At 37.4% G+C, this 13,244-nt stretch overlaps 1 protein-coding gene across 2 annotated transcripts in view; it reads left to right on the top strand.

Moving 5' to 3' along the window:
• Positions 1–13,244, top strand: part of NR1H4 (nuclear receptor subfamily 1 group H member 4) — an 856,459-nt gene that overhangs the window by 549,346 nt on the left and 293,869 nt on the right. The gene's annotated exons all lie outside the window — the stretch shown is intronic.

The raw sequence follows: 13,244 nt of genomic DNA, 5'->3' as shown, positions 1-13,244 counted from the left end.
ACTTCATGCACAGGCTCCCCATATCCTCTTATATGCAATCCCTTCATGCATTACTCACATTCTGTCCCAGCCCCCTACACACAGTTCTGTCATACTTCATGCACATGCTCCCCATATCCTCTTATATGCAGTCCCTTCATGCATTACTCACATTCTGTCCCAGCCTCCTACATACAGTTCTATCATACTTCATGCACAGGCTCCCCATATCCTCTTATATGCAGTCCCTTCATGCATTATACACATTATCTCTTATTATCTTACATGTTATACTCTCATGCATCATGCATATGTTTCCCATAACCTCCTACATAAGTTCCTTTCATGCATCATTCACATGCTCCCCATATCTTCTTACACACAATCCCTTCATGAATTTTGCACATGTTATCCATATCCTCTTACATGCATTCCCTTTGTGCAGTCAGAATAAGTTCTGTGCCCTTGCAGACTAACTTAACAAATTTGTGAGAAAACATCTGATTAACTGTAAAACAGAGGGTGAGGATGTATAATATGTCATTGAATATTGCCTTCCATTTATTATATGATAGTACCACTACTAGTCTAAGTTATACATTTCCTTGGTTATGCAGTAGCTGGTTTTAAATTAAAAGGCACAGTGCCGATTCGTTATCTGTCTGATAGTTACTTGAAGTCTTCCCTTGACATTTTTTGTTCATGCACTGTGATATTAACATGCCTTGTTTTCACTCCCATCTCGCTTTGTGTTCTTCATCAAATCATCTAGTCATCTTAGAAATACATTTCTTAATTCCAACATCTCAGTTCAGCAATGTTGTTCAGTTGTCAAGATTTGAACTGCCTGGTCTCAACAAATCAAAATAAAACAAATAAAAAAAAAAATCACTGAAAATACAGGAGAAGAGAGAAAGTCTTAAATGTTTTTTGCAGGCAGTACCCCTAGCACACCCCAGACTTATATATACCAACTCCAAGACCACTATACATTGGAGACAAGGTAATTTTCTGAGAAATGACAATCTCTGACCTAATAAATGTAAGCCACAATTTTTGCTGTCCACTCAGCAGTCAGAGTCTCAATATTTGAAATGGTTACTTGCTCAAAGATATTTTCAGTGTTGTTGACAAACTCACTCAGATGAATCTCTGGAAGACATTTGGACAAGTCCACTCAGAGGAAGGTCTGGAAGTGATGAAACCACACGTCACTCTGTTCTTTCATCTTTTCATAGTTTTGAATGCCTTCAGTCTTAAGGGTCAAACGAATAAAAAACTGCACCAAGCTGACACACCAAGAATTTAATGATAAAATAGAAAATAAATACAAATAGTGGTGAGCACTTTCACGACTAAACTCGTCGCTTCATCAGACACATGAATAAAACTAAAACCAGCATTTATAGTCTAACTAGTAGTCAGCTGACATTTAAAATCACATGTTTGTTTAGACCCATCACAAACCCTATTATAGAACAATTAAGGCATATATACAAAGTAACAAAAAATGCATATAGAAGCAAATACATATATGTAGAACAGATAAAATACTTTAACACTCACTATTAAACATAATTAAAATAGCTAGCACATGATATAATAAACCTACAATTCTATTATCACTATAAAAATCTATAAAAATCTATGCGGATCTATGTGTCTACACAGACACTTCATATATATATATATATATATATATATATATATATATATATATATATATATATATATATATATATATAGATAGATATATACACACACATATACTTTCTATATGCATGTCTTGCTATGTCTGCCCATGTGCTTTATCCTTCCTCCTTCCTTTTTTTCAGTACCTTATCTTTTCAAGCTCCACTCCTCACTCCACTTCCTTCCATTGGGAATCCTTGCTGAAGGCTTGTTGCTCCAGTGAGTTCTCCTCATTCATTTTTTTGTATGGTCTTAGAACTGTCCTTAGTCACCCTCACTAATATTGTCAGCCTAGCTGATACTACAATCCGCTTCCATTCCATTTCCCTTTCCAACAGTTGCTCGTGTAAGCTTTGGTTTTCTTCTTTATCTAATGCAGCCCATTTTGTGACAGATGTCGTGTACTTTCATGCAGATCATAACATTTTATTCTGCTTACTAGATCTTATACTTAGCAATGTAAGGTAGACCCACTGAGTTTCTCATTCCAACTGTTACAACTGTTTTTGCTAGAAAGTTTTTTTTAATAATTAGCCTTATATTTGTTAAACTATTCATTTAAGCTAACGTCTACCATAGGGAACCCCTGTATGGTGATGTCTATTATAAATAAGGCAGCATCAAGTCTTGGCTGACAATACTACCATATGGACGTGTTTGGGGTTGTCAGATGACCTTCTGCAGATGGGACCCTTTTTGTGAATTTTCTCAAAGTAAGCACTAAATTGCTGGGACAAATACATTGCTTATGTTATAATTATATCAAAAAGTGCCTCATTTCCTTGTCTGGAAAGGGTTCGGGTACACCAGTAACTTTCATGTTGATTCTTCTGGAATGGTTTTCCAGGCCATCCAACTTCTGAAGGCATATTTTTCTTTTTCTGTAAAAGCTTAGCTCTAATTTGGAGTTTGGCCAACAATTTAATAATATAGTCCTGTTGTTTTGCCTCCATATAAGATATTTTTGCTGTTTTACTGCAATTGTGTGGTTACCTTCATCTTCTGTTACCGTCAGACATTAAACATATTCTCTTGTCTTGGGATATTTCTCTAAATTTCTCTAATAAACCTTGCCATGTCAGTGTCTCCACTATCCTTTTTCTATTTTTTTTCTTTCTGTACTTGAATAGTTTAATTTCACTTTGTTTTAATTTTCACTTAAAACAGGTAGTACACTCACCTTTTGTGCAGAAGGCTGTGGGTTTTATTCCCACATACCAGGTGACTGGATTGCTGACACTATAGTGCAGCATAAGGGAAATGCCTCTCTCCTGAGTGTGTCATTCTTCAGATGAGATGTTAAACTGAGGTCCCATTAGCTTATGTTAATGGTCGTTCAAGTGTATATAAAAGATCCCACAGCACATATCAAAAAGAGTAGGGGAGTTTTCCCGATGCTTAGTCAAATTTCCCTTAATGCTATAAATACCACCTCAGCTCTCCCCTGAAAACAGTCCACAAGCCTGATGGGACTAACCAGGTCAACAAGGGATAAATGAAAATAAATAAAAAATAAACAAATAAATGTTGGTGGCATACATACATTCACTGATACACAAAAAGGCCTCTATCATCCTTAGATCATTTGGTAGACTGAATTCTTCACACTATCAGGGTCTACCATTTTGAAAATAATGCCACTTTACAGTTTCATGTTTTTTGTTTCTGTGTCATTGGTATGTTGCCAGTCAGCAGAGAAGGATTCCTGATGTACTACCATACAGGTGACCTTCAGCATGCTGACCTATTTACCATAATTTATATCAGTAGTTTTAATCAGTGTTAAGAATGTTTTTTTTTCCAAAATAATTAAACAGTCAGTCATTCAAAGCACTAGTGGAGCGTGTAACAGAACAATAGCGAGAATGGTAATGTTATTATGTTTGTTTGCAGGGGGGGTGTTTAAAAATGAATAAAAGTGTTTTGCCACCCTTCAGTGATAAAAAGGTATCTGTATTTTTGCTTTCAGGAGCTACAGATAGATTTCTCTTTCTCTGCAGCTGGAAAACTTGTCTTTGGGCTATCGTATTTTGCCTCTCATCCCGGGTGAAATGGCTCAATGGGGTCAAGTCATGCCACTGTGTAATCTGACAAGCACCGACTATTTCAATTTGTTAGAACGCATGTTTAGAAAATTTACTGTACTACAGCACCACATTACAGTGAGGGAGATATTAAGGCCTCCTGACTTCAGATATAAAGCACAAAAGTAATGAAATATATTATGTTGTACTTACCCACAGCATTCTGTAAAAACAACGTGAATATGTTAAAGGAAGAAAACAAATTTAGCTTTACCCGACCTGTCATGCCAGATCAAAAACAAGCCAGAGAAATAAGTTCCTTAATGGTGCTTTTGTGGTTTGATGCAAAAAATACTTAGAAACCCAGATGAAAATGACTGAATTCTTGTGTTACTTATTTCAGTTATGGATCATTCCTCTGATATTTTTTTTTGGGTAATGTAGTAGTTATTCCCTGATTCATTTACTGGTGGTTTCTATACTAACCATCTAGCATACATAGACTACATCATGCTGTACAACATTTTACCACGGGTGCAGTGTAGTATTTGGGGAAAATTATCTTCCTTTTCCTGTCTGAATTTTATTCATTCCATGAAAAGATCAAAGAGCTATGATAAAGTCTTATGGTTCATAGGCTCAAACAGGAAATTAAGTGATCATGAGCTTTTGGATGCAACCTAAATTTTCTCTGTACTTGAAAATGCAGCTCTGTTACCTTTTGGCTATACACTAAGCAATTGCTTTTAACTCTTTTTAACATTTAATGTGCATAAAAGATGCACTTAAATTAGTGAGAGAGGACAATTTCTACTTTATGTGCCAACCGTGTTACTAGATAAGGTGTATCCAGTCAGCCTTGTGGCACAGAACAATAAAAGAGGAAAGGTTGCTCCCTAGCAAAGATAAATGTCTGTTTATCAATGCATGTCACACAAAACAAAGGAGATGACAGGGTGATTCCAGTTTTATTGCTCGGAAGTGATATTTGATATACCTTAGGATGCTTTCTCATCTCATATTTAGCTCAAAGTGTCATTTTTAGAGACGGCAGAGTTACTTTTAATAGAACTTTACCTCACTCTAAATGAAACCGTGTGAAAAGCTGAATAGCCCTGTCAAGAAGCCATACAGTAAATTAAAAAAGATATATTTAAAACAAGTGTCTTAGTCTTCTGTACAGTGAAATAACAGATTAACTGGCTGTGGCAGATTACTCATCATTTTATTACCAGCACTGTATATATAGTTCGCACAAAAGTATTTGCATTTGATACCAGAGCAAGCTTTTAACAAGTTCCAAACAGGAATGTTTGGATTGGGATAAGTAAATGCATTCAGGGAGCTTTTTCAAATGCATTCAGGGAGCTTTTTTAACCTATTACTAGCAGCTGAGTTACCAGAAAAGATTTCTCAAGACGTGGTCAACACCCAGTTTACCTGCTTACCTCTTGAACCATCTAACTCCAAGCTTCGTCAAAAAACCGAACCCAGAGCAAATCAGAAGATTGACATTTCATATATCACTACTACATGCCTAGCTAAGAAATGCCACTACATTGCACTATATGATATAAACTCTTGCTTTATCTAAACACAGACTTCATTTTACCATCCAGATCATTAAAGCACTTCATAAAACTACCTGTTAATGAAAGATTTCTAACAAGACATTTCAAAACATATTCTGCTGCTGTCTCACTCTGTCTTAGACGCTCACTGAATTCCAGCTCTGTCTGCCTCCCTATATTTCTACATGAGCATTTTGTTTTCAATTTGGACAGAGGTACAAAGACACAATATATATATATATATATATATATATATATATATATATATATATATATGTGTGTATAAACAGAGAGATGGCTATATTAGATATGTTAGATAGATATTTGCTGAATATAGGTTTGACTGAAAGAAAAGAAAACACAGTAGGTACAAATGACTGAAAGTACACCGGGCTGAAAATCCATTTCATCAAAAACATTCTACACAAGATACATACCATAAACAGTTTTTTTGCAGGGGGCAAACTGCCTGTACCCTCAACATGGAAGTGTCTGCCCCCACACCCACTTGATTATGTATTCTAACTCTATTATTTATTGAGTTATTACTGACATTTGATTACCAGGAAAGTTTAACTGGGTCCATTTACAGCAGAGGCCCATGGAAAAAAATCTCTGATGAATACAAAACATTTTAAGAACAATCATTTTATAATCTTTAAAATTAATACAAAAAACATTTACAATTTAAATAATTTTACCAAATAAGACATAATATGAAAATATCAGTTAAGAATAGATACAAGTTATATGACAAAGATTTAATATTTAGAGAAATTTTAGACAGGAATTAGATAAATGAAAAGTAATTTAGTATAATACAAGCAGGAAATGCAATATTAATTGAGAGAAAAAGCAGGCTTATGGTACATTTAGAGAGAAAGGCATGGGGTTGAAATTGATAGAAATACAGAAGTAAGTGGGGAAAGAATAGTAAGGATGTATCACGTATGACTAGATATCTGTTCACATTTAGGAATGGATAGTTTATCCTGGTATTCAGTAAGAAGAGACACATTTTTTGGCTAGGACGTCTTTCAGAATGGTTTTGAAAGATGGGAGGGAGGGTGTTGACCTGATGGATACTGGTAAGGAGTTCTGGGCCTTAGCAGCATGGTACAAGTACAGACAATGCCTAGCAGTTTGATAGATTTCTCAATGGATCATTATGCCTGACCAGGAACTTAGTTGTGGAGAATGTTATTTAGTGTTGGACATGCAGAAGGATGCTGGATAATTTTATAGGGGCTAAGAAGCTGTGTATATAGTAGTTGATGGGGTACTTCTAACCAATTTAGGCTTTTTAGTGCTGTATAGTATTGGCTTCTGAAAGGAATATTTGCTGAAATTTTAACAACTTTGTTATAGCTTTGTTCAAGTTTTGATTTTTGTGAGGCCTGAAGCTTAAAGGATGTGAGCAACATAAGGAAGTGTGGGCAGGAGAAAAGTAACAAGTGTTGCTTTAGTTGCATCGGTGAGAAAGTTTTTGGCTATATAAAGCATCCCTAATTTTTGATGAGTTTTTCTTATACAATTTTGAATACGCAGGTTGAATTCAATATTATCATCCACTATCATCACTAATAATTTGCTTTGAAAAGTGACTTCAGTGGTTGTATTATCAAGAGAGAGGACTGTAATTTTTTTTTCTGACAAAGGGAAATATAGAAACATGTAGCAGTTTGTTTTGTTTTTTAAGGCTGAGCATGAGTTGTGAGTTACAGAGCCATGTTTCAGCGACTGATAAAGCTTCCTGAGTAATTTTTGGACCTGTTCCAAGTTGACAGATGTTCATATGGCTGTAGAGTCATCTGTGTACTGTATAGCAAGGCCTATTGTGTAGCTATATAGAAGGTGTTTGTGAGAATGTTGAGGGAACCAAGGAAAGAGTCTTACAGTACACTAGTGGTGACTGGGAGGTATGGAGAGAGGTGGAGTACCATTTTACTGACTGATACTGAATAGGCAGGTTTTGAAAAAGAGAAGGGTGGGCTGAGAGGACATTTGAAGTATAAGTTAAAACAGACAGTGATCAGCTTATAGCCAGTATAAAGTAAAGAACAGAGAGCTACAAAGGGGAACAGATTTGCTTTCATTCCTGAATGCAGGAACCTGGCAGCTAAGGAGACTAAGTAGCTGGAATATACAGTGCAATGTATTGGTCAAGAGAAAGGACAGCTCCTTCCTGTACCACCTTAGTAATGGGTGCTAACACTAACCCTAATGCTGCCCCTTCCCTCAACCGTAATCCAACACCTTAACTTAAGAAAAACCTTCCTGTAACACTGTCACTACACAAGACACACTCAGACACACAAATGTGTACTAACATCAGTACATTTATCCCCTTACCTAACGCAGAGCCTATCCCTAAAATACATACAATTAAGCAGAAACCAAAAATTTATTCCCAACCTTAACCCTGACTACCACACACACATGCAAACTCTCTCACCCCCCCCTCCAGTCCCACTCACCTTTCACAACCAAAGAGTCCCTCAAAATTTTGCACAGTGTGTTTGGTCGACAGGTGTTTAGCTGACCGTTGACACCTTGTTGACAGGTGCCCAAGACTGAACAATTCCCAGGGTTGGGGAATATGCCTTTACCTCATTTTTGTGTGATATATATCATTACCAAGAGGAGTGAGGAGTGCACGGAGGCTTCTGTCTCCTGCAAAAAAAAAAAACAAAGTTTGATTTATTTGTTTATTTTTTGTTGTTGTTTTTTGCATGTGTCATGGTTGTTTCTCAGAGCATACTTAGTATCTTGTTGATGTAAGTGATTTCGACAGTAAGACGTCAATACTTATCTTGTTCACGATGGGCTTATTTGATGTTTGGGAATACAACCCATACATAATACAGTATATATATATATATATATATATATATATATATATATATATATATATATATATATATATATATATATATATATATACACACAGATAGATACATGCATACATGTAGATATATACATAATGTTGACTTGCTGAACTGCAAATACCCTTTTCCCCACTGTATTGCAATCTCGGAGTTGGTATATATAATTAGCAGGGGGTTGTGGAGGGTCCAGTTGGGTATAATTCCCCTGCAAAAAAGTTGATTTGTTTGTTTGAATCTGCCTGATTTGATGTATTGAGATTCAAACAGTTTTGAGTGTGTGACAGGTGTCTGATGTTTGAATAGTTCTGCCATACACTCAAGCCCAAAATTTCAGTGCACGTAGCCAATGTTATGCTCAGACCAAACCAACAAACAATTCACAAGTAGGGTCCAGCACATGAAAGTAGTTGTCCAAAAGCATGAATATATACTTAAATGAAGAAAATGAGCCAAACAATATGGTAAAAGTTAGCAAATGTATCTTTCCATTAATATGGCAGTCTTTACCCTACAGTAGATTGCAAGCAATCAAGCAAACAACACAAACCGGTTTCGGCCCCTGGCATCCTCAGTGTGATACAATCACAAACAGTTCTCCCATTAATATACTCATGGTCTTAAGGCTGTAGCAAACATAAAAAATACACATACCAAGCATTATCACTATGAGAGCATCAAATTGCATTACAGGCTTTATCTATTAAATAGTATATTCACATATTACTATTAATTATCATGATCTTTATTCATAAAACCTGTTTAAACTAAGCATTATGTAGAATTTACAAAAAACTGTTTTTATCTAATACCAATAATATATTTTACTGATGACTATCTACCAATGCTTATTTAGACCTGGCCTATATAAAGCCCCTAGATTAATTATCCATAACCTCTCTTTTCTATCAAGAATAGAATGTTTAGCAATATCTGACAGATTTTTGCCCTGGACTGCGTCTATGCCTACAAATACAAAATCTGCAGACTCATGTTCCAATATATGTTTGTAGAGTAGAGTGCGCTTCTTTGTCTTTTACAGTTAATATCACTGAGATGTGTAGCTAGCCTGGTCTTGAAAGACCTGGATGTTTGTGCAATGTAAAATGCTCCACATTGGCATATGGCCATATAGACCACCCAATCTGTGCGGCAAGTAATCAGTGATTTAATTTCAAATTCTTTGGGGGTATTCACAGAGGTGAATGACTTGGTCCTGGAAACTATCTTGCAATATATATAATTGCCACAACAATTGCTTCCCCTGATAACTTTACCCTTAACATCTTTTACCTCTTGGTTCATTTTTTTTATACCACGAGAGTAGTTCACCTACATTCTTTCTACGGCGATAGCTATATGAGCAATGGTCATCGAAACGTTGATAAAAAAAAACATCAGATTTTAATATATGCCAATATTTATTCACTACTTCTTTAAATCTAAATGTGTTAGTACCAAAAGTAGTAGTGAGCCTTATTTTGGGAACAATCACACCCTGACCATTGTGTCCCCTTTCTTTAATATCACTTAAATAAGGTTCCCTCTTAAATTTAACAGCTCTGCCCTTCTCTGATTTAACTTCCAATACATCATAACCCCTTTATACAAATCTATCACTCATTTTGTCAGCTTCTGTTCTGTAGTCAATGTCATCACTATAAATCCTTCTCAACCTTTGAAATTGTGCCTTTGGTATGTTGTTAACCATGTGTTTTGGATGACAACTACTAGCCTCCAAAAGTGCATTTTTTTGTAAAGGGCTTCCTATACAAGCTGGTAACCATAGTGCCATTTAAGACCTTAGTAACATTCACAACCAAAAAATCAATAGTGAATAATTCAATTTTATCCACAAATTTGATATCAAACTTGTTGAAATTCAAGTATGAAACAAACTCATCCCATTCTTCTATAGATCCTGACCAAATGCCCCAACAATCATCTAGAAAGCATTGCCACATGACTAACTGATTTTTGTATGACTTCTTATCATCATATATCAAATCACATTCCATAAACCCCATAAAGAGGTCTGCATATATGGGAGCAAAGGTCATACCAATTGCAGTGCCTCTAACCTGCAAGAAACACTGTTTTCCAAAGTAAAACACATTGTGTTCAAAGACCAAACATGCCAAGGTAATCAAAAATTCACAATGCTCATCTGAATATTGCCCAATATTACCTAACCAGCATCTCACAGCTTCAGTACCCCCGGAATGTGGGCTACTGGTATATTAAAGATTGTATATCAAGGGGGTTCTACTTTATGCGCTCAAAACACGAAAAACCCAAATCCAAATAGCTCGACACATAAAGAGCAAACCGTGAATATGTCGAACGTACTAAAGCGCGAAATTTAAAACCTCAAACCATCATAGTAGGCCAATCCACCACCCGCAACACACCACCTACCCAAACACAATAAAAAAAACACATACATACACTAACCAAAACCCTACTTCCAACCCTAAATTAAAGCACCAAAACTCTACTGCTAACCCTACACTAAACCCCACATACACAACTATCTATGCACTATCCTTAACCCCTCCCTAACCCTAAGGTCCGTAACTACCGCACACTTCCCCTACGGAGCTATACCCAAAGAAAGTAAATATTCCACACACATACACTTAACAAAACCCTACACTAAACCTTACATACATTACCTACACAAAACCTTACATACACTACCTACCTATGCAATTACATTAACCCCTCACTAACCCTAAGGTCCGTAATTATTGCACACTTACCTTACGGAGCTATACCACAGATGGGCTAACTATGCGAATTCGATATTTCCACTTTCGTGGTTTCATTCATTCCACGTATTCACAGTTCACTCTTTATGTGTCGCGCTATTTGGATTCAGGTTTTTCAGCTTTCGAGCGCATAAAGTAGACTCCATCAAGAGTAGATAAATAACACCCATTTGGAACCTATAAATCATTCATAAGTATCAAGAACTCACTAGTGTCTTTTAATCTAGCTTTGACTTACACCACCAAAACACACACACACACAGAAGCACAAAACACACACCTACATTCGCGGAGGCTCTCAGTAAAAATCTGCCCAAACAACAGAGCCCTCCAAAGCAAAAATGCAAGCAACCTCTACCCCCCAACACAACCGAAATGACACATAGCCCACATACTCAGTGTGCCACTAAACTACAGCCCATAAGGCATAACGTACCCAACACTCTAGTCATTGGTGACTCTATAGTCAGGCACACTGATGTTCCACTCACCAGGCTAAACAAGGAAAAAGTTACTGTCAGCTGCCTGTCAGGTGCCAGGATCCGCCACATAATGCATGAACTTAGGTCACTCCACAACAAGTACAAATATGACTCTGTCATTGTCCATGTTGGTGTGAATGACTTGAGACGTACCTCCCTGGACTACATGAAAAGAGACATAGAGAAGCTCTCCGATCTTGTAGCCCAGGCAGGTATGACCCTAGCCCTGAGAAGCATCCTGCCATCACCCAGAATGCTACCACAGTACAAAGACAAAATGATTGACTTTAAAAATTGGCTAAGCTTCTGGTGTCATTCTAAGGGAATCCAGTATCTGTCTGCCTGTGATGAAATGATTGACAGACCACCTTGCTTTGCCAGAGATGGCCTGCACCTGTCGGCTTGGGATTCCAGATACTGGCAAAGGCTCTTGCCACCCCTATAGTGCCTTTTTTAGGCAAGGTTCAAATGGCAAATTCACCACCGTAACAGGTACAAGCAAGCAAAATCTGAGGGTAATGCTACTCAATGCTAGAAGTCTAAACCTCAAAATGCACTCACTCGAGGCACTCCTTAAAAATGGAGAAAACTGACATCTATGCAGTGACAGAGACCTGGTTCAAAGCTCCAGAGAGCACCCCTGCATTACCAGGCTATAATTCATACCACACCTTTCGGCCACCAAACCCGGACCAAAACACTAAAGGTGGAGGCGTGTCCATATTCATTAAGGATATCCACACCTCCAAGCTAGTTGCTCAGCATAATGCATCTGAGATTATCCAAGTTCAACTAACTCTGGGCAAAACCGCAATCCAGATTGTAGCTTGCTACAGACCCCCCACCATGCCCCAGGATTCCCACTCCTATTTTCTTGATACATTGGAAAATATTAAGGTACAACCCAACACTCTAATAATGGGTGATTTCAACTACCCTACCATTAACTGGGAAAACTACTCATGTACCAACTCTTTTGCTCAACATTTTCTGGAAAACATCAATTCCAATGTCTTGGATCAACTTATCCACACACCCACCAGCGGCAGTAATAACCTAGACCTGGTCATCACCAACATGGGTGACCGGTGTTTCACACCAGAGGTCAGCTCCTCGTTGGTCAGATCCAACCACAAGCTAATCACCCTAGACATCCACATCCCGCTCCCACCCCCCATTAGGAAAACAACCGTAAAACATTTCTCCAAAGCCAACTTCACGCTTCTTAAGACAGAAGTGGCAAACTTCATGACAGCCATGCAGATGGACAATAGAGGTATGACTAGTGAATCCTACAAAAATGCACTTTATAAGCACTTACACGAGTGCATGGATCGTGCTATCCCTAACAGAACCAAGATGCTATCCTCCAAAAAAAGGAAGCCAATCTGTTGGTCTTCTGCCATAAACAAACTCTACAACAGAAGAAAGAAATTGTTGCAAAAAAAGAGTAAAATCCCACAATTGGAGGAACTCCCTGGTCAGCCTCAGTAAGAAGCTGAGATCCTTCATAAAATCATCCAAAGCTAGTTATGAAAACAAAATCACCACTGATTCTAAAGACAACCACAAAGCATTCTATAGCTATGTCAAGAATCTCAATGGCAACACTCAGATCTGCTCTGAGTTACAGCACAATGACACTAAATATACAGAGCCAACTGATATTGCCAACATCATGGCAGATAGGTACAGTGCTAACTTTACCACCCTCTCACCCCCTAAAGGGCCATCTTTATACCGGAAGAATGCAAAGTTCCTGTAATCACGGCTGCACAGGTAAAAACCTCACTCTCCAAAGCCAAGAACACAGCATCCATGAGGCCTGACAACATCCCAG

The sequence above is a fragment of the Protopterus annectens genome, chromosome 11.part0, assembly GCF_019279795.1.
Source record: "Protopterus annectens isolate FY-2018-M chromosome 11.part0, PAN1.0, whole genome shotgun sequence".
Lineage (NCBI taxonomy): Eukaryota > Metazoa > Chordata > Ceratodontiformes > Protopteridae > Protopterus > Protopterus annectens.
Note: the sequence above shows the minus strand (reverse complement) of the source record. Positions and strands in the feature narration are given on the sequence as shown.